Source organism: Schistocerca serialis, chromosome 4 (assembly GCF_023864345.2).
Source record: "Schistocerca serialis cubense isolate TAMUIC-IGC-003099 chromosome 4, iqSchSeri2.2, whole genome shotgun sequence".
Classification (NCBI taxonomy): Eukaryota; Metazoa; Arthropoda; class Insecta; order Orthoptera; family Acrididae; genus Schistocerca; species Schistocerca serialis.
The window spans coordinates 382,409,299-382,433,129 of record NC_064641.1 but is presented as its reverse complement, the minus strand read 5'-3'; the positions used below and the strand labels follow the sequence as shown (position 1 = coordinate 382,433,129).

The 23,831-nt window shown below is 43.0% G+C and overlaps 1 protein-coding gene and 1 non-coding gene across 2 annotated transcripts in view; one reads left to right on the top strand and one right to left on the bottom strand.

Moving 5' to 3' along the window:
- LOC126474866 (calmodulin-binding transcription activator 1) overlaps window positions 1-23,831 on the bottom strand; it is a 1,815,894-nt gene that overhangs the window by 452,974 nt on the left and 1,339,089 nt on the right. The gene's annotated exons all lie outside the window — the stretch shown is intronic.
- On the top strand, window positions 19,688-19,759 carry Trnat-agu (transfer RNA threonine (anticodon AGU)). Its single transcript has one exon. It is a non-coding gene; the product is annotated as a tRNA-Thr (tRNA).

Genomic DNA, 23,831 nt, shown 5'->3' with positions numbered 1-23,831 from the left:
GTCGGTTACTCATAAATAAATAAGACTATAAATATTCACAATATAAAACTGATTTGGGAGAACTAATAAGCAGTTACTCAACAATTGCTGACATTAAGGTATATGGGAACGAAGTTTTTCGCGACGGCACTTATATAGTCAGCTCCTGACGATGACGATGGGGGTAATCGTCGAAAGCTCGAGATTTTATCCAGAACTGACGCGGCAAGAATACCGAGAATGTTCTGTAAATAAGCTATATGACGCACACTAAGAGCCGGAAGCACGATGCCCGCCTGCAGACGCAATCAGCGACTAGCAAACTAGTACCTGCCGGTTGCAAGCGTAATACAATGAACAGACAGGACATAATAAATGTGATATCAAATTACTATGAGACAAGCGCAAGCCAGCGGAAATACGAATCCAAAAAAAGGAAAATGGAGAACATGGGGAGACCACATAATAAAATACTTTCAAAAAGGCTTTGTTACATAAACAGTTTTGTTCATTAGCAACGGCTGTATTATATCAATTAGTAAAAATTTCAAACTTCGAAGTTCTAACACCCAAACTGTGTGCTCCTGGCGTGGATTAAAATACGAATTTCGAATATGGAAGAACGGAGTAACAGAAAGTTGACTGCTGTTCCTTCCATCAGATGGGAATGTCAAGCTCAGTACATTAACACAGGATTTCGCGTAGTTTATAGTTTCCGTTTCGATCATCATTAGTACAAGGCACCACACAAATTGCATCAACACTCGCACATTCATGATGACGACAGAGTAGTCAAATAATCTAGATATTTAAGGAACGCAATAGCCTACCACCTCTAATAACGGCTTGTTCGTATTGCGTGCAACACAAATACTATGCTCCGTAACTAACAAAAGTTCATGAATTCAGTACAGAAATAAATTAACGGATACATAAATTTCGATACCAACTGCTGATTCGGTAGAGGTTTTAAAATAAAACACTAATGAATTAAAAAGAGACTGAAGTAATCTCAGCTTCTGTCGAGCAGTGAGTTACCTGTTTCCCTTCGAGAGAGAAGACCTTTGTATCTTTGAAAATGAGTAATCTTAGCATCAGTGCCAGGAACGAAAATGTACCTTTTTCATACTCACTTTTCAGTACCGTTTCCGTAATATAACGTTTCCTTTAACGTTGGAAGGAATGTCAGGTTCTTAATATTTCGGGTACATCTCAGAGAGGCCTGCTATAGCTGTAATATTATGGGTGTGGCAGTCGTGACTCAGATTCTTTGCCCGAAATATGACGGACATAGGGTTCTTTCCAACACTGAAAGCAATGTAATATTACGAACATCGCACTCAGTGTTAGGTGCTGTACAGCATCTGGAAGAGGGGGCGAGGAGGATTAGGGTCGAAGGTCCTGTTTACGTGCAGATCAGGCGCGCGGCTCGTTGTTTCCGTACTGGGGAAGTATGTGACATTTATCGATCGGAACTAACTTAGACCTCGGGCTACGCTACAGATCAGTCTGTCACCACAACTAAGATTTCAGGAGATGCCAGGTGAGAATTGGAGGGGGGGGGGGGGGGCGGGGGGGGCCAACAATATCATTCTCTAAAGAAGCATTTACATACCGTATCTTTTTTCTGTTTCATAATCAACTACTAAATAACATTAACAGCTAACTCCAAAATAAAATCTATACTAGCTTATTTATCCCCCGTCACATTCCCAACAGTTTACCACAACAGGTCGTACTAAAGAACGCGTTTTGGAGAGTTCTTTAATGCGGTTTCTGTTAGCTTCACTGCTTGTTTAATGTTTTTGGTGTTTTCATTTCTAAACTTCAAATGTTTAGTGTTCTGTATGCTCAAACCAAAGCGTTCACTGTTCGCGTGACGGAACAGTGATGTTTCCATGATGTCATGGATCTCGTGCTGTAATTGGCAAACATGAACAACCCGAGCAACCACCATGGCAGTTTCCGCACCGTATTTGTCGTATATATACTTGTGTATTACAAATATACACAATTTAATTGATAAAGGGCACAAAATATTTTAGCTGTATTGTGCATTGTTCTGTCAAAATTGCGTGTATACACTTGCCTGGATTAACGTAGTTTTTGTTGTTGATTCATGTTTACATCGGGTCTGGTGCACCAAGTTCCTTTGCTTCATCCTAACCGCATGTTCAAAAATTTTACACGATAAAGTGCACACTGAATTCACATTGTGTTATTTTCGAATCCGTGGTATGCTGTTGCTGTTACTCGCAAGACCATAAAGCTCACTAAACCCATGTGTAATATACTCACAAAAAGAAACTTGCTGATAACAAACGTTACCCGCAGTCAGAAAGCAAGGAAACTAAAGTAACCGGACGTATTTTCGCGCGCTTTTTCCTCCAACATTCGCGAAACTCTCGCTAGATGATGAACCTTGGGTAAACGTATTCTACTGCAGTCTGTCGAGGCATTTGCATACTTCCTCCAACGGTGCATAGAATAGCCAATGGCAGAAATAAAACTGTCTAAAACATTATAAAAAACAATAATAAAACGTCTATTAATGACGTAATTAAGCATAATAGAGATATACAGAAACAGGTATTCGACAGCGAAGTCTGAGCAACTCTGTTCATTCCCCTTTGCTGTAAGCAGTAGAACGTGAAAACTGAATGCAGGTTGGTAGGACACACTAAGGCTGAAACACCGGAGCCTTCGGGTTCTCCATAACAGCTGTAGTCTGAGGAAGACCCCCCTTCCCCCCAAACCTCCTCTACATAGAGCTAGGCGGCATTTTAAGGTGCAGCCTGAAGATTAGCTACTACCTGTTCGAAAAACATAGCTTGATGTCACGTATTAACGTTTCGAAAAACGTTGACCGCCTTAATAAAATCGATGTGGGAAACATGCGAAGTGCGTTCTAATAATTAAATTCTCCAATAGCTTATTGGTATTTTTTTTAAATACACATTTTGGATCGGCTCCACCTCAGAGCCTTCAATTACGGACCGCGACTGGTCCCGATGAACACAGTAGATGTAGAACCGAACAACAACTGGGAACAGATCAGCTTTAGAGCGTTGTCACAACTGAAATCGCAACATACAGGAACCGGCAATCAGAGATGTCCCCTATTGCACATAGCAGGAAAAACGGTTCTCGGGTCTCAAGTTGCCTACAGCCCAAGAGGCGAAACTGCGGCCAGCGATATCGTTTAGGAGGCAATCATATGAGCCACCGGAAGGGGGGCAGAAACAGAGCTCCACGATACTGCCTTGAAGGGACAATCAACAGCACTAAGACTACGAAACAGACTAACCGTGTAGTTTCCAGAGGAACCTTCGGTTGGACGTCGCGAGCACCAAGACGTAGATAGCCACGACGTTAAAGCTTTAAGTAATAACCATTCTCAAAACAGGAGAAGCTGCTTCCTTAGACCTACGTAAGTACTCAGACATTTATGACGTCAGTAAACACTCTCCGGACGGTCACCATAGCTTTCTGCATACGTAAACATTAGTAGCACAAGCGCTGACTCCATGGGGCCTGAAGGGGCCCGAGCCCCCTCAAAAATTCGTTATAGGGAGGGGGGTAGAGCTACCCCCCCCCCCAATAATTTAAGAAAATTATTAGTTATATTATACTTCGTAAAATCACAAAATTATGTTGGAATTTTTTTATTTTCCTTGCTTGACGAGTTACCTTTTAAAATACATTCAGTAATGAGTTAAAACAAATAATTATTACAGTAGTAAGCAGGTTAACTGAAAACGAGTGGTGTGAATCATGATAGCCTTACGGTGCAGCGGGCACACTTAGAATTTTTCCCGGTGCGCGAACCTTCGGTTCAAAATGGTTCAAATGGCTCTGAGCACTATGGGACTCAACTGCTGAGGTCATTAGTCCCCTAGAACTTAGAACTAGTTAAACCGAACTAACCTAAGGACATCACACACATCCATGCCCGAGGCAGGATTCGAACCTGCGACCGTAGCGGTCTTGCGGTTCCAGACTGCAGCGCCTTTAACCGCACGGCCACTTCGGCCGGCCGCGAACCTTCGGGTAAAGTCTGGCGCCGGCGGGCCAGCGCTGGCCCGCGGCGACATCAAAAGGACTGGAGCAGAAGCGCCTCGAACCCTCCGCCTCGCGCCGCCTTGACGCTTCGAGACATTACGACGCAGTGGCTATATAAAGCCCATCCTGCTGTCGCAGTCATTTACTGTGGATAATTTCGTTCAGTGCATGCTGCAGACGTGTTTAGTGTTCCGACTTTAGTGTCTAGTGGACTATTTTATATGACTATATTTTATTTGTTTACTTTAGTCTCTTAGTGTATTGTGAATTAAGTTTGCAATGGACAAATTTGATACCAAAAAGGCGCGCTTGGAAGTTGATGACACTGCAAGTCAACCTCTAACAATTATTGTGCCGTCAATTGCTTCGTCGTCTTCAGGCGAGAACCGTTCACAGCCGAAACCTGGACAATCCGGTAAGGGAAGATCATTTCAGAAGTCTTGGTTGATGAAATACACATGGCTAGCATCTACCGGAAAAGTTGTTTTCAAAACCAGCAAATTGGCTGATACCAAAAATCTATTACAATTTTCTTTAAAAAAAAAGAAGATTTATTTACTTCCATAGGGTTTTCTAACTGGAAAAAGGCTTTGGAAAAATTCTGCCTCAATGAAAATACGTTTACGCATAAAGAAGGTGTTCTGAAACTAAATTCTATCACTAACTGAAGTGTGGCTTCCCAATTGAATAATCAATTACACTACTGGCCATTAAACTTGCTACGCCAAGAAGAAATGCAGATGATAAACGGGTATTCATTGGACAAATATATTATACTAGAACTGACATGTGATTACATTTTCACGAAATTTGGGTGCATAGATCCTGCGAAACCCGTACCCAGAACAACCACCTCTGGCCGTAATAACGGCCTTGATACGCCTGGGCATTGAGTCAAACACATCTTGGATGGCGTGTACAGGTACAGCTGCCCATACAGCTTCAACATGATACCACAGTTCATCAAGAGTAGTGACTGGCGTATTGTGACGAGCCAGTTGCTCGGCCACCATTGACCAGAAGTTTTCAATTGGTCAGAGATCTGGAGAATGTACTGGCCAGGGCAGTAGTCGAACATTTTCTGTAGCCGAAAGGCACGTACAGGAAATGAAACATGCGGTCGTGCATTATCCTGCTAAAATGTCGGCTTTCGCAGGGATCGAATGAAGGTTAGAGCCACGGGTCGTAACAAAAAATGGCTCTGAGCACTATGGGACTTAACTTCTGAGGTCATCAGTCCCCTAGAACTTAGAATTACTTAAACCTAACTAACCTAAGGACATCACACACATCCATGCCCGAGGCAGGATTCGAACCTGCGACTGTCTCGCGGTTCCAGACTGTAGCGCCTAGAACCGCTCAGCCACTCCAGCCGGCGGGTCGTAACACATTTGAAATGTAATGTCCACTGTTCAAAGTACCGTTAATGCGAACAAGAGGTGACAGAGACATGTAACCAATGGCAACCCATACCATCGCTCCGGGTGATACGCCAGTATGCCGATGAGGAATACACGCTACCAATGTGCGTTCACCGCGATGTCACCAAACACGGATGCGACCATCATGATGCTGTAAACAGAACGTGGATTCATCCGAAAAAATGACGTTTTGCCATTCGTGCACCCAGGTTCGTCGTCGAGTACACCATTACAGGCGCTCCTGTCTGTGATGCAGCGTCAAGGGTAACCGCAGCCATGGTCTCCGAGTTGATAGTCCATGCTGCTGCAAACGTCGTCGAACTGTTCGTGCAGATATTTGTTGTCTTGCGTACGTCCCCATCAGTTGACTCAAGGATCGAGACGTGGCTACACGATCCGTTACAGCCATGCGGATAAGATGCCTGTCATCTGGACTGCTAGTGATACGAGGCCGTTGGGATCCAGCACGGCGTTCCCTCCTGAACCCACAGATTCCATATTCTGCTAACAGTCATTGGATCTAGACTAACGCGAGCAGCAGTGTCGCGATATGATAAACCGCAATCGCGATAGGCTACAATCCGACCTTTATCAAAGTCGGAAACGTGGTGTTACGCATTTCTCCTCCTTACACGAGGCATCACAACAACGTTTCACCAGGCAACGCCGGTCAAGTGCTGTTTGTGTATGAGAAATCGGTTGGCAACTTTCCTCATGTCAGCACGTTGTAGGTGTCGCCACCGGCGCCAACCTTGTGTGAATGCTCTGAAAAGCTTATCATTTGCTTATCACAGCATCTTCTTCCTGTCGGTTATATTTCGCGTCTGTAGCACGTCATCTTCGTGGTGTAGCAATTTTAATGGCCAGTAGTGTAGCTAGTGATGTGAAGAAAGGCCGTTTAGCTCTTGAGACAATTTTTACTACCGTGCAATTTCTATGCCGACAAGGACTAGCAATTAGAGGGCACGAAGATGTAAACTCAATTTTTTTCAATTGTTGGAACTCCGAAAGAATGACATACCTGACTTTAAAGATTGGTTAGGGCGTTCGGGATATAAGTGGACGTCTCACGATATTCAAAACGAGATAATTGATCTACTAGGAAAGTTTGTGTTGAGAAAGGTATTGGCTTCAATCAAGAAGACTGAACATTTTTCTATTATGGTTGACGAAACGAGTGAGTCTTCGATTCATGACCAAATGTCCTTCTGTATTCGTACTGTCGATGATTCCTTAATCATCAACAAACACTTTATTGGCTTATACGAGACCCCCAACACTGAATCACAAACTCAGTTTAGTATTTTAAAAGACGTTTTTGCTTGTCTTGATTTGTCAATGGAGCCGGTCGTTGTGGCCGAGCAGTTCTAGGCTCTTCAGTCTGGAACAGCGCGACCGCTACGGTCGCAGGTTCGAAACCTGCCTCGGGCATGAATGTGGGTGATGTACTTAGGTTGATTAGGTTTAAGTAGTTCTAAGTTCTAGAGGACTGATGACCTCAGATGTTAAGTCCCACAGTGCTCGAAGCCATCTGTCAATGGATAACTTTAGAGGACAGTGCCTCGAATATGAGAGGTAAGTTCAAAGGACTAAAAAAGTTAGTTTTGGATATACAACCAAAAGCACGTTATGTGCACTGCACTGATCACAGTTTAGACTTGGTAGTTGTGGACAGTCTCCGCTATCTTATGCAGCGCTTCAGCAACCGTGAATTGTTCAGACAATAAGAAATTCAGCCTACAGTTGCACGGTTTTTTTTATATAGTTTACCTAGGTTTCGATGCCAATAATGGTATCTTCTTGAGAAGCTATAAATTAACCCATGTGGACATATATTAAACATTGAAATACATCAATTTAATGATTATCATGGCTTTAGTCAAGGACTTAGAAAACATCGTAAGGGAATCCAACAAAAGGATGGGACTTTTCAGAAGCATACGCTGTGAGAGCGCCAACGGCCGAGCTGGTCTACGACCCCTTTGCCCGACTCGATGGACTATGCGAGCTTCTAGTATCTTGAGAATATTGAAAAACTTTGAAGAACTTATAGAGTTTTTTTGAAACATTTTCTGCAGAGGACAAAACAGAGGCCGGTTACAAATGTGCAGATTACCTTGAGTCAATGTTACAATGCAAAACTTACTCTTTTTTCGTCTTTACTGAACCCAGTAGAAGGTGTCAATGAAAAAATTCAATGCCCTCATCTAAGTATTGCTGATCTGGAAAAAATATATGCGGGCTCGATTTGTACATTGAATGGAAGGTGTGATAGTTTTGAACACTTTTGGGAATTGTGTTTAAAAGAAAAACCTTCATAAGTTGATGATCCTTCGCTTCCTCGGAATGGAAGTTTTCGGGGTTCTAATGTTGGTTATATGACTAAAATGTTTAAAAAACTTTAAAACACTATTTTTCATCTAAAATTTAGAAAATTTCCCGGGGCAAGACTACCAGTATGGGCCTCCCAAATATTTTTTATGAGTCGGCGCCCCTGATTAGTAGGCATTGCAAGAGAAGGAGTTCTACCTAACGAACCGTTTCTGAGTGCTGTTGTTCCGAGGTTTTCCATATGCCGTTTACGAAAACAATGAAGAACACTGTTCACGCTGGCAGAGTAAGAATTTAAGCCCCGTAGGTACCTCTTACGACAGCAGTGCCTTAACTGGAGCGCTTCTACAACTTACTTGTTTAGTATTTGCTACACTTATCAATTATTAAGAACACTCTTTGCTAATTCAGCCTTAACTCACTATGTATTATTATCCGAAAAAGCAAATAATAATTTGCTTATGTAACTTATAATCTAAAACAATCCCTAAACTTTGTTGTGTGCGTTACCGAACTACTCAGTGACAGCGCAACAAATACAAGGTGTATAAAAAGAACACCAGCAAAGCTTAGCGTCTTGGCTGGAGCAGCAAACAGGTCTTCAACAGTGAGCTCCTACCCGAAGATGAAATTAAGAGCAGTGGCGTCAAAGTTTCGTCGTATTGTGTTTGGTATCTGTTTGGTATCTTAATTAGTTACGCAACCAATTAACCATCACTGTAAAGTGGACGCACGGAATGCTTAAGTGATACACTTAGCATGTTGAGGACGGCGGTAAACATATTTTTAAGTCCGAATTCCCACGGTTTGGGAGGTAAGGGGCGTCAGAGCTAGAAAACGATTCGGCTAGGGCGATGTGTTAGTATTCCACATTTCATTAAGAAATTCAACACCAGCACCACATCCTGCAGTATATTACAAGACACGTTCAAGGCGCCGAAACTATACGTTTCCGGATATGGGCTCTCTCTCGAAAAATAACCAATTTGTCGTCCAGCACAACAAAGCAACATTTGATGGTTTCCTGATACATACAGCATTAAGATTTGGCACAGCCTTAGAAGTGCAAGAAACGCAGTCCTGCTGACTGGCGTTTCGATATGTAGGACGATACCAAATCAAAAAAGCGACTACAAAGGCTGTAACTATTTAATGCATAGCAATACGTCGATAAGAATTACAGAGCACTGAAAACGAAGTTCATTTTTTTTTCCTTTTTACGCACTACTGGCTCAGTGCGGCGATTTCGGGACTAAGTGCGAACTAAAGGCGAATTCTCGCGAAGTTCTGTGGTTATACAAGTCGCTGGCCGGCACTTTTTCCTTCGCTCTTTCTTCAAATTGCGGATGCCATTCGCGGATATTGTTGGCATTGGGAAGTGCTGTTTGTATTACTTACGAAATCTCTGCACTGCGAATACAGATCGACAATTCTTAGATTTCAACATGCACAATTCACCATTGTAGTGTAATAAATATGTAATGTACTGAATCGACTGTGAGAAAGCTAAGTGGCAAAACGTTATCTGAGAGAGTCTATGATAATTATATCGTTGACTCGGAATATTACACTCTCTGTGGTTTACTCGTAACTAAGGGTAACTAGAGTTTTCTGTTCGCTTCTTTTGATGTTATGCGGAGAATTGTAGAAGAGACACAATAAACCGTTATTATTTCATGAGAACAAAGGTGAGCGTCACGGCCTTTCTTAGTATTTTTGGAAGTATTGAAATAGCAGAATTGTTTCAGATTGAATGCGACGTGTACGGGAAGAGACGTGGACAACAGCACTCGAACTTGCAATCTCATGTATGAACAGTTGCTAAAAATATCCAGCCGTCTCTCCCAAGCCTCTTCATACGCGCAACAAACAGTAATTCTTTTAACAGCACTATCAGATACAATTTTATCACGTTGTTACGACCTTTTACTGCGAGCATAATACATCGACAACAGACAAACAAAAAATAGACAAACACATAAAAGAATATATCACACCTTTTTCACTTACGACACGGAACTTTTCACGTATACATCAACGCGCATGCGCCGGATTCCGATTGCGCCTGCGCAACAACTCAGTTTTCAACTGTCTTTTACATTCTCTATAATTCTTATCGTTGCATCGATATACATCGAGTAATTATAGCCGTTGGTAATCGCTGAATTGCCTTGTAAAGTCATATGACATCGAGTAATGACAATATATTAGGATATGGGAAGAAGCAACGCAATATTGTGCCCTATGTCTTTCGTCTTTAGGAGTCTGTCACGATTTCTTTCGAAACTTGCACTGATCTAAATAGAATGTGCTTGCTTAAGTTAATGTACGAAAACAGAAAACATGTGATAGAAATCGGACGGTATTTCTCAAATGTTTGCCACCTTCGACAGGCGCATACGAAATCTGCAAGTCAGAAAAGGTAGAGGCGTGAGGGGGGAGGAGGGGGGGGGGGGCGCAGAGGGAAGCCCGTACAACATTATGCCTCCCCACACCATAACATCTAGATCACCAAGGTGATAACGTTCCACAATATTCCCGGGTGCATTACGTTTTCCCACCTCTCGCGATATGAGGTTACGTCCAGAATCACTACTCACGACTGAATCTGCTCTCATCCGAGGAGGACGGGACCACACTCCTCGTTGGTCCACTCCCTACGTTCTGGGCACCATCGGAAACGGTGACGTCGACGTGCGGGTATCAACGGGATACCATTGTACTGGTCGTCTGGCAAAGAGAACACTTCCTTACAGTCGCCGTGCGACTGTGGAGTGTGTGATTGTGCGCCTTGCAGTCCTGATTAATGTGGATGCAATTGCACCCGCTGTTTGACATGTGTCCTTCTTGCCTACTGCACAACGTAGCTGTCGTCTGCTGCTGTAGTTGAACGTGGGTGACCACCTCCTCTCCTTCGGACAGCAGTGCCTGTGGTTTGGAACGTTCCCCACACACATGAAAAAGTGTCGTGAGCAAAATCAGACTCTTGGGCTATAAACGTGACATTCCGTCCTCCTTCCAGTTCTCCGACGACTCTCCCAGTGAAAAGCCATCCAAGTGTTGTGTGTGGACCTTGTTGTCACAAAGATCACCCGTGTAGTGCACCATAACTGACCGTTGATTGATACACTGTCTTATCCCGTTCCTTCAACTGACTCATGTTGCGAGACCAGCCCCATCGGGCGCTACAATCACGCTGACCTCACGCTATGTGACGTCCAACTTTCTGTGCACGACTGGGGACCTCTAGCAACATGCTCCCGCAATTTCACTCATTTCCACCAAGCAGTTAATATCGTAAGTTACTTTATATATGGTGGAGTTATGTTTTTCAGAGCACTGCTTTTGGACAGACGTGTCTTTTGCGCTTTGGATAACAACAAATACGTGTATGATTTTTCGTTCTCGTTCTAACTTCTTGTTTGAATCGGCTCGCCCTAACACATTCTTATGAGGAACTTGAGAAGAGTACAAACAGACTCTTACATTAGGTTAAATAGTGTCGGTACTGGCTTGGGAGAAAAACCTGATAATAAAACCAAATAAAGACGAAATGGTGAAAGGTGAATACGGTACTTCTTGAGCTGTGTTTGGTACAAAGCAATAAATGTTATGGTTAGCTTAAAAATATCTTCCGAAGCGCGTTATTTTATACTTTTTTGTTTAAACGCTTTTTAGGCACGTTTCTGTTAATAGGGGTATTTGAGAGAATAGTCCGCAGCTCGTGGTCGTGCGGTAGCGTTCTCGCTTCCCGCGCCCGGGTTCCCGGGTTCGATTCCCGGCGGGGTCAGGGATTTTCTCTCCCTCGTGATGACTGGGTGTTGTGTGATGTCCTTAGGTTAGTTAGGTTTAAGTAGTTCTAAGTTCTAGGGGACTGATGACCATAGATAATAAGTCCCATAGTGCTCAGAGCCATTTGAGAGAATAATTTACCTTTCTCAATTTTTTTAAAATAATAATCTGACGGCACCCTCAGCTTAATATTGCTACAGTCCAACTCAACTGTTCTAGGGAGTTGCCAAGAGAGTGTCACAAACTGGTGCTAGGTGCGGAGTTCGGGTGTTGAGCATGTTAAAGTGGCGGACTTCGTGTTGGCCGCCTTGGAGATAACATTTTGCCCTCGTACTGTTGCTGTTACATCACGGTGCAATAAATCTCTAGCCATTCCGATGTTCGCGGCTCCCCATATTGTACTAGTAACAGACAGCTCATTACGTGTACTACTCGTAACTCAGTTACCGTGGCTGAAAAATTCCTCATTTCTTTTGGCTGAGCATCGCAGTGGGCCGTGGCGGTGGCCACTGGTAATTATTTACTGAGAGCGTTCGCAACGTGCTCAGAAATTAGACGACCCGTACCACCATCGGTGCCACCACTGGTACCACCACCAACACCACCACCACCACCACCACCACCACCACCACCACGACCACCGCAGCCATCAAATGGACCACCTCCCTCCTCAGAGACGGTCAGAATTCCAATAAAGAAAGCGTGGGCCAGAGGGGTCGGGGGGAGGGGTTCGCGGGAGTGGGAGCGGGGGTGGGTGTGGGGGTGGAGCGTGGGCTGGCAATATAATTGAAATGAGTTTAATATCGGCGTTTCCGGGCAGCGGCCAAGACAAATCTCCCTTGAGGGGATTCTTTATATTCGGCGCGCGTCGGCCGTCAGCTGCGCCAACCACAACGGCGGGGCCGGCTGCCGGCGGTCGGTAATTTCGCGCACGGCGCGCTCCCGGAATGCTGTGCAGAATTAACCTGGCCGCACGCTCCACGCCAGTTGACAGCCCATCTAGGAAACGCACGTCGCGCGCTGAAACCGCGCAGGTAGCCACGGTGCTGCTCTTCTCAAAGTTGGTTGTTGCTCTTCTCAAAGTTGTCCCCGTTCAACACAAAGAATAGCACCATCCCACCAGGCGACTGTGATGGATATAATGTTCAATTTATTCCACGAGAGATTTCGTATACGAGCCGTACTGAAGTGGTTTTCGAGAGCATGTCATAATCGAAAAATGAAAACTACGGTATGCCACAATATCTGACACCGTCAAAGCTATTGTCTCTACACAAAATCTTCAAATGATGTGTCCTTGCTCCCGATGCTGCATGACTGCTGTTACGGAGGCAACAAAAACAACCCGTAATTTTAGAATACATGTGCTAAGGCACTTGAAAATTTCTTGTACGTTAAAATCGACAGCGGAATAAATTCGATGCCACATTTATTACAGTCGACTGGCGAAAATATCATTTCGTAAGTACATTACTACTGTGCCACCAACAAGACAACTTATTTAAGTACTTTCGGAACTCTACCAGACAGCAACACAGACAAGTTCTATTCCTCCAAATTGTGAAGCCTATATCCTGCGATTTAAATTTCAACATTCCACAAATCTACAAATTATCATGAATTATAATACATCTGCAAAAGCGAAATCTTGATATGGAAAAATAACTTCTTGCTTGAATACGTAGAAATCAGGGCAATAGATTAATGATTTAAAACTTATAAAACTTCACCGCAAAGATATATGGAGTAATAAAGAACGCGCGATAACGTAGGCGTTATCAGTGAGAACAAAAACAAAGAAAATCCTTTTGTTTCAAAGTAGCTATTAAATATTTAGTCTGAATTAGCAATCTTAGTAATGATAGCAGCTCATGGTGCGCTATTTTCTTGTCGGGTTTTGTGAAGGACTCCATCTAAGTGCCTTCCACTCCAACAGCTTGGAGTAAAATGCGACGCCACATAGCAAAAATGTAGTTAACACCGGACCAGTTCGCGAAAGTGTGCAACGAGTTAGAATAGCCTCTGAATGTTTCTCGTGCGTCCAGTGGAAGGCGAATTGAACATTTCTGAGGGGTAAATGAGAACTTAAGACTCTAAACGGAACTGTAAAAAGCACATACATGGTTGTACGTGCATGTAAGTATATCATTATCAAATAGGATGGCTCTTAAGAAAATAAAACTTTCTAGTCTTACACGTAATTTAAAACTCACCTCAAGTTTGTACCTTCATTCATGTAGAACATACAGCTATGTGAAATCAGTTCAATCTTTTCGAAATGTTCTGTATATCAGAGGTTAACGATACTCAAGACAGCTAAGTTCTGGACAGTGCCAAGGTAAACGAGCACAACAGATCATAGTACGCAGTAAATGTAACTTCGAATTGGGTATCGCGCGAACTACACATTCCCTTCGTTGTCAGATGAAACGCTTCCACTGTACAGCATTGGGTTAAAGATGTTCCGTGCATGAGAAGTGGAAGGGCGTAATTTCATTTATTTTTCATTTCCAACTCAGGACCATATCTTTAATGCCCACGCACTGCTTCATTTGTGCTGTTTCAGCCAATGACTCTTCGTGGACATGTGACCTTACAACACTGCGTGGACATATGTCTTTTCAACACTGCCTAAATCTGTCGTTGATTGGAGTAGCACAAATGAAGCAACGCGTCGCCATTAAAGATATTGTGCTAAGTTAAAACTGCAGAAAAAAATTGACTTACCCGCCTTTACATGTCATGTATGGAATTTTGTTCCACTGCTGCGCTTCAAAACGGCCGTTTAATCATCAAGAATTCGGAATAAAAGCAGAAACATTCTTCTGGGTGTGTATGTACTGGATATACCCCACAATAACAACAATGACTGACAATGGAAACAAAATAAATGATTTTTAAGCAAGAATAATCAATAAACACGAAGTACGCCGTCAAATATCCCAAAAGAATAGATAAGAGTTCACATCAAGGTCACTGAAGTCGGAGTATAAATGCTGATGATGAGGGAAGCTAATCAGTTAGTGATTCGTTGAAGGAACAATCACAGCATTCACCTGAATTGAAATGACTCGCGGTAACCGAGAAAAATCTGAATCGGGAATTTGGCCCCGCTGCTCGCGAATAGAGACCCGTTGCTTGTATCCTCAATAATCTCACTCAGTCGAAGCACTCTTTTAAAATTAAAATGATATATAAACTATGCTGTAACATAGAAAATTCTACGAGAAAATAAAAAACAAAACAGATACAGTAAACCAGTACTACTTGGACCCTGAGGGTTATGGTGAGCCCGAAAAGAAAAAGAACTTTCTGCCTGTTGTCAAAAACAACTAATAGTTACCGCTGAGGATGTTAGTGCTACGAGTTTTTGATTGGAAACAGCACTGTCTTTGATGCGGACAAATTAGTTAGTTCACACACTGGTCACTAGCGGCTCTGTTCTGGCTCGTTTGTCACAGTGAAAAATTATTCTGTCATTTACCCCTGAAACTTCCATCTACACATGCACCTACGAAGGCTATATACTGTTCGTAAGTGATTTATTCTTCAAATTTAAAACATTTCACAGCTTTATCCATAGTCAGTTTAATGTATTCATACAATAAGCCATATTTAAAGGTTGATTTAAAAATTTGTCAACATAAAACGCAAAAGTAGAGCCCGTTGTTTTCCTGCTGTGCATAAGTACCCCTGAATCGCATTTTTAATCTTCAAATGCGATAATAATGCGGCCTCAAGAATCACGTAAAATATAGTCGTTTACAAACCTACACTGTTCTTTGTAAAACGGTTCTCTATAACTATCAAATACACCGAGGGAAAAAATCGCAGATCAAGGAGGAGTTGTGCGACATGAACGGAAATTGCTAGGCGTGTTACTACATCTGAAAGACGATGTCTATTAAGATTTCGCGCCAGTCGCATAAGAGTGGCGCTAGTAGCGCCACTATGAGGACGAAAATCAGGTTTGCTTTAAATACACGCTGTAACGGTCGTGGGTGTTAAGTTACCTTTGAGACTGGACGTGCTGAGTTGATGTTAGGCAAGAAGGTCTTTAAGGCGACAAAGACGCAATTATCAACACCTCAGTGAGTATGAATGGGATCGTGTACTAGGGCTATGAGAAGCTCGATGTTCCTTCCGCGATATTACTGAAAGATTTGGCAGGAATGTAGCTGATGTACATGGCTGCTGGCAGCAGTGGTCACGAGAATGTACGGTCGCAAGAAGACAGAAATCCGGACGGCAACGTGCCACTACGTGTCAGGCTTACGGCTCTGGCGCAGCGTACTGCAACTGCAGGAGCAATATGGCCAGCAGTAGTCACCACAGTGGCACAACAACGAACATTTACAAATCCGTTACTTCACGGGCAGCTCCGAACCAGACGCCGTGAAGCGTGCATCCTACTGACCCCAAACCACCGCCATATCCGACTTCAATGGTGTCAAGTGAGAGCTCATTGGAAGGCAGCGAGGGGGTCTGTTGTGTTTTTTGATGAAAGCTGGTTCTGTCTCGGCGTGAGTGGTAGCCGTGTGTTCGTCAGAAGGAGTGCCTGCAAACAAACTGTCTGCGTGCTAGACACACTGCACCTATATCTGGAGTTATGGTCTGGGATACGATTTCGTATGACAGCAGGAGCACTCACGTGGTTATCCACGTAAGTTAATCTGGTGATTCGACCTGTTGTGCTGCCTTTCATGAACAGCATTACGGCTATTTCAACAGAATAACGCTCGCCCACATACCGCTGTTGCAACTCAACACGCTCTGCGGAATGTCAAGTTGTTGCCTTGGTCCACTCGATCGCAGAAATGTCTCCAATCGAGTACATAAGGAACATTATCATACGACACTTCCGGCGCTATCCACAACCAGCATTAAGCGTCCCTGTATGTTAGCGGAAAGACACCAGTGCCTTCTCTGCGCCACAGCAATGGAAACACTATTTTTGACAGTGCTACTTAAGCAGAGTTTCGAAACTTAGCTTTTTCGAAACTTAGCTTTCCGAAATTCCTTAACCATGAAGATGAAGTAAATATTCCACAATTAGTATCAAGAGCTGCTGCCAACATGAATAACTTACAAGCAGATATATGCGGAGTAGTGAAGGAACTTAATAAATAAATGCAAGTCATCTGGTCCAGACTGTACATCAATTAGGTTCCTTTCAGAGTATGCTGATGCAATAGAACAATACTTACCAATCGTATACAACCGCACTCTCGACGAAAGATCCGTACCCAAAGACTGGGAAGTTGCACAGGTTACACCAATATTCATGTAAGGCAGTGGGATTAATTCGCTAAATTACAGACCCATATCATTAACATCGATTTGCAACAGTATTTTGGAACATGTATTGTGTTCGAACATTATAAATTACCTCGAAGAGACACACAGTCACACGAATTTATAAAACATCGTTCTTGTGAAACAAGACTAGCTCTTAACTCAAATATATGACTGGATTCGTGATTTCCCGTCAGGGAGTTCACAGTTCATAGTAACTGATGGAAAGTCATGGAGTAAAACAAATGTGATTTCTGACGTTTCCCAAGGTACTGTTACAGGCCGTCTGCTGTTCACTATCTACAGAAACGATTTAGGAGACAATCTGAGCAGCCGTCTTAGGTTTTTGCAGATGATACTGTCGTTTATCGTTCAGTCAAGTCTTCAGAAGATCAAAACAAGTTGCAAAACAATTAAGGAAAGATATCTGGGGAAATTGGCAATTGACACTGAATAATAAAAAGGGTGAGGTCATCGACATGAGTGCTAAAACTAATCCGTTACACTTAGGTTACACGATAAATCAGTTAAATCTAATGGTTGCACATTCAAATTAATTCCTAGGAACTGCAATTACGTACAACTGAAATTGGAAAGAACACATAGAAAAGGTTGGGGGAAGGCGTTTTATTGGAAGAACACTTAGAAGATGCAACAGATCTACTAAAGAGACTGCCTACACTATGCTTGTCCGTCCTCTTTTGGAATACTGCTGCGCACTGTGTGATCCTTAGCACATAGGATTAACGGAGAACATCGAGAAAGTTCAAAGAAGAGCAGCACGTTTTGTATTACGTAGAGATAGGGGGGAGAGTGTCACTGACATGATAAAGGATTTAGGGTCCACATCATTAAAACAAAGGCTTTTTCGTTGCGGCGGAATCTTCTGCCGAAGTTTCAGTAACCAAGTTTCTCCTCCGTGTGTGAAAATATTTTGTTGAGGCCGAACTACGTAGGAAGAAACGATCATAATAATAAAATAAGAGAAATCGGAGCTCGCACGGAAAAATATAGATGTTCGTTTTTTTCATGTGCTGTGCATAATAGAGAATTATTGTGAAAGTGGTTTCATGAACCCTCTGCCACGCGTTTACGTGCGTTTTGCAGAATATCCATGTACATGTAGATGTACATACAGATCGACCAAGGCAACAGTCATGGAACTCCATTCCACAATCTGACATCCGTCACCAGTACAACATAGTGCATGTCTGTATACTTGCATTCAGCATTCTAGCGGTTGCACCAGTTATTAATGTACCAGTATTTCCCATTTGCAGTGGCTTATCCGCGCGCACATTAAACTGTGATCTCGCAATGTTAATCACATAAATATGTTACCTAGACGGATGTATTCCAGGAATTTCATTACTCTAAATTACTTTTTGGTGTTGCGGTGTTTTTCCTTCAGCGTAGATAACGGTGTTCTTGTCGAACGCGTGGAGCTCATCAACAACTCCCGAAACAGCCAACATCGAATGATATTTTGTTCTACAAATGGGAAAACACTGTTGAAAAAATAAAATATCCAGAACTTGTGAAAGAGGTCTTTTTAGAGTCACTTTGAAGCACAACATATAAATGCTTAAAATTGTCCACAATTCTTGAGAATTTATTAAGTATGGTACCCTAACAGCCGCCCGGGTATTCCGTGCGCGATAAAGAGCCGTTTCGGAGATGGGAACATGCGCCGGTCCCGGATCGAATCCGCCCGGCGGATTGATGTCGAAATCGGTGTGCCAGCCAGTCTGGATGTGGTTTTCAGGCGGCTTCCCACATCCCACTGTGTGAATTCCGGTTTTGAGCCATAGTCCCGCCTCAGTTATACGATACCCTAACATTTAGAAACACTTCCGCTCACAGTTGGGGTACACGTGTTCCGTCTCTGGGGGTAGCAGACTGGCGGCAGGAAGGGCATCCTGCCACCCCTTTAACTAATCATGTCAACTCTGTTAATAAACAAGCCTGCCCCGCGCAAAGGCACAAGAAAAACAGGTACCCTAACGCTTCAACATAAAAATATGTGTTAACATTGCTTTGTAAAACATTCTCATTCCCACAAATATGTCATTCACTTGACACTTCTTATCCTGATTAATATCTTTTTTAAATCAATTATATTAGTATTTTTTTTATTTTGTAACTGTATGACATTCATTAAATATGAAATTTAGGTCCCACTTGTTCAAAACAGTACAAACTGTTACTGAATAACTGGGAATAATGACTAGGCTCAAATTGGTCATCTGGAAGTGTAACATAGATCCAAAATAAATTAACTTCAAAGTAAATTAATACGCGAAAAATAAGTAAGTAGTAAGAATTGTTTCAAACGAAACTATATGGTTTCACAGACCTTCTTAAGACTCAGACATCTATGATATAAACGCAGAGTGAAGTGACGAAGGAAAATTTGTACCAAGGTCAGGATTCGAACCTGCGTCTACTGTTCACTAGGTCATGTAGTTGGCACAGTGGCTTTGGAGAACTGCACGGACTACCCTAGCACGCCTCCCTCATTGTTCAGGTTCCCATTCGCGCCGGAGTCTTCATACATACGTCACAGATGTCTGAGACTTGTTCCCTGAAACCATGCACTTTTGTTTGATCAAAACATCTATGCCCGGGTTTCAGGCAGGATACCTCGTTTCGTTCGACACTGAGGTGCTATTCCAACGCAGTTGGAGAGCCTCTGCTATGCCGTTCGAGTTTAGGGGGAATACTAATTGGGCTGATTTGTAAATGATAATTTTTATTAAAGAGGGAGGCATGCTAAGCTAGTCAGTGCAGTTGTGCAAAGCCACTGTGCCTGGGTGGCGTAGTGGTTAGCGCATCTGCCTAGTGAGCAGGAGACCCGCGTTCGAACCCCGGGCTTGGTACAAATTTTCATTCGTCCCTTCAGCCTGCATATGTACAGCAAAGAACTGTTTCCTTGCAAATATTCTGAAGTGTTGGGGAAACCTATCTGATGTGAAGAAACTTATTATTCATGCCAGATATTTTAAAGAAAGCAGGAAAAGATAAAATTTTGGGTTCAAGCAGCCCTAGTTTACGGCAGTTAACTTCTATACGGCAAACCTGCAGAAGCGGTTTTCGGAGTGGTAGTGACACCGCTTGGCTTTCAATTACTTGGAACTTGGTACACAGTGCCGACGCGTGTAACAACACGAACTGGCAGTTTGGATCAGGATAAACGACAGTACATATTGGACAACGTGAGACGTACTCTTGAGATAAAGAGACAGATAGACACAGTGACTGCTTGATAGAAAAGAGAGAGAGAGAGAGAGACAGAGAGACTGTTTTCTTACCACTGAAAGAAGATTTCAAATTACATTTGTTGAATACAGATAGAAAATTTAATGTACTGATATTTCCTGTAACTGTGCACCAAGAATTACACAGGCACATTGTATAATCAAATGTCAACGCAGTGCAATGGAAGTGGGGGCAAGAAATATCGTATTATAGTCACAGATTTTTACCAACTCAAACTAACACACGAGCGCTGTGCATATACCAATATTATGTTACAACATCACATGGTGGAGTTGAAAACGTAAGGGTAACAGTCAACACTGAAATCTGATTGAGGACTATGGAACCATTAGTTCCATACTGTACTTGTGAAATGATTCGATTAATGCGCCCTTCTGAATGTAAATGAAGGTCTAACCTGGATATTAAGTTTCGCTCTACTTTCGCAGCATATAGAGTAAGAGGAACAGCGGCGGCAGAGACTGGGGACTGAGTGGTCAGTCCACCGTGTTGCACTGATAGCTTGTCCGGGTTTCACGACAGGGGTTTGCTATTAATGGAACAATTACGAGGCAACGTCGGGCGAAGCCCGAACACGTGTTCCCTTTCCACGTGTCTTACTCATCCTCCGAACTGTTCCACGCTGCTCAATCAATAACGGATCGCATAACCCAGTACTCTTCCTCGTGCTGTTACAGAATCTTGTTTGAACGTACATCAGTGATAAAAGCGTTATGATCCATTTCCTTATGTCACACACGTGTCCAGCGAGGCCAGAACGCTGAGTGCACGTACGACTGATATCTTCGGGATGAAAATTACTGTTAGCTGCACAGACTCACACAGCGTCAAAATTAACAGCACAGTAGATGCAACACAGAATAATTCTGTTACTGCAGCGGAATGGTGCTGCGGTCAGAGGTGATTTGTAGAGAAGGCCATTTCTCTACAGACTTTTGGAAGTAATATCTCGACGATGGGTGAAATAACGTTGAAAAAGGTAATAAACGACACCAGTAGAAAGAGAAATGAATAAACTTCAAACCAAAAAACAGTCAACCTGAGTTAAGTTTTCCTCAACCCCTCAAAGTTAATGCTGAAATGACTCTTTGAACAAAATGTCCTTTTCGCTTTATAATGAAGTGCAACTCTTTCCCGATCACTCTGTAGAGAGAAATTGAAAAAAGGCAGAAATGCGAAATAACAATATCGCCATCGATTAAGCAACCTTACCTGTGACGCAATGTGTTTGTTTCACTTTTAAGCTAATGAAGAAAGTCTCATTTGAGATTTTATAAATTATTTTTCAACATTTAGTGTGAGTTTTACTGTCAGTTTAGAAGCAGAAATTACCGCTGTTACAGTTTAAATTTTAATACCACCTTCATCAAACTGCAATGAAGAGATGGAAGATAAATAGGTGACAGAGGAGGAAGAGCGCGTTATAATGTGGTCGAGACTGGCAAGGTCAGCAGTGGTGGGTACTTTCAACTCCGGAAATTAAAAGATTTTATTATTGTTTTCATCCTCATGAATATAATGTTAACAAGGAAAAGCTTTCCCACCACAGGCATCACTTCTTAATCCTCTTGGCCTCCACCTGCATCATCCGTTCCACATATGTCAGTGAAGTCTCTTGCGCCGATACCAAAAAAATGGTTCATATGTCTGAGCACTATGGAACTTAACAGCTGAGGTCATCAGTCCATTACAACTTAGAACTACTTGAACCTAACTAACCTAAAGACATAGCATACATCCAGGCCCGAGGCAGGATTCGAACCTGCGACCGTAGCGGTCCCGCGGTTCCAGACTGAAGCGCCTAGAACCGCTCGGCCACAACGGCCGGTGCGCCGATTCTCCAAAAATATTAATTTTTCACTGTAAGCACGTCGAACACAGGAGCAGAAAATCGTCTTGAAACTTTCTCCTGTAACATTGAACGATTTATTTGCAATTTGTGTGCAAAATGTGTCTCAGAGTAGGAAATGCGTCAAATTCTCGTGGGAGAACAGGAAACAAAAGTTCACAGTGCGTCACATCGAACTGATGTTTAATTTCCGAATATATTTCAAAAAATGTAAGTTTTACTGAAGATACGATTATAAGAGGCCACCAGTAAGTTTCCGTTTGAGGTCGTTGCTGCAGCATACATGCAATGTGGTGCTACTCCGATACACGTATATAAGCACCGACATGCAGGCAAGGATTAGTGTGGCATTCGTAACTTTCCGACGTGTTGCGGTAAATCCGGAAATGTCAACTATGGCGACGTTATTACCAAAAGCGTCCAAGCAGGAACAACATGCTGTAATTCTTTTCTTTTTTGCCACGGGACTAACAGTGGTAGACATCCCGGACAACGCAGAATGTGTTTTGAGTCAGCATGACTGTCGAAAAATAACTGCGACAAGGGTTGTTGCTGCTTATTGACAACGCAGTCCCCTTATCGCAAACCCCCTAACGCAGAAGTTGCGCCAACCCAAGTGGGAGACACTCCAGCACCCATCCTGTTGTCGTGATCACTATCCATGCGATTACCACTCCTTCGGTCTCTTAAAAAGGCCTTGACGATTCCTGTCAGACGAGGATGTGCAGCTGGCAGTTACGGACTTCTGCAGGCAGCAGGACACGGTGTTTTACCAAACAGGCGTCTTCAATCTGTTGCGTCGGTGGTATGATTGCCTCAACGCTCACGGCAATTGTGTCTGATTAGCACAACGATTCAGGACTGTAAAGCCTTTGGACGAAAACTGTTTGATAGTCCCTTAACCATTAAGTTTTCATCTGAGTCTGTCTTCTACTTAACGGATTTGATTTCGCGAGACTGAGAAACTATTTTCCAACATGAACACACACGAATCTGGAACAGATCGGACCCTAACTGCAACCGACTGCACTGACGTAATGATTATAAACCAGCTAGTTACTTATCGTTATTGACCTAAAAAATAAAGTGCTATCTAACATCCGCATACAACGGACGGATCTTCATCGACACTTTCACGTGCCCTCAGTCCATGAGACACTACGGGGATTGGTGACGAGGAACTTCACGCCACCATCGCTCCACCCCTATGCTGGGAAGCGAAAATTGTCGACAGCACGTGATGCACCAGGGCGGGGGGCCATGCAAGTACCAGCCACGGCCGCGTTGCTTAATACCTGTGATCTGACGGGAACCGATGTATTCGAAGAGGCAAGGCCGTTGGCATTAAAGTACACTCTTCAGAAATGCACAAGCCACACTTTTCTCCATCGACCCAACCACACAGAAACACTTTTATTGCAGAGTTATGGCTTATGGCTAGGCGATTATTGCGGGCCTACAGAGTCAAAGGTCCCGAGTCGGATTGCCGGTCAGTCCTGCGACTTTCGAGCGTCCCTTGTCACTTCTTTGCCCTTGGGTACTGTCTGAAAACGCTGAGACGCTCCGTGGTTCGGGGTCATATAGGTCTCCCTGTTAACTTATTGGATATTTTAAGTTCAGAGGTCAGACGAACGCAACGGCATACCACATCTCAGAGGGCCATGCCTAGTAGAGCATTGTGCTGTTCAAATCATTCTTTGGACTGATGACAGTTTTGATAAAAGACAAGAGTATAACATCTAAAAAACTTGCCATCTTTGTGGTATTGCTTTCATTTATACAGTTACAGTGTTTGGGAATGGGTCTGATACCCGAAACAAACA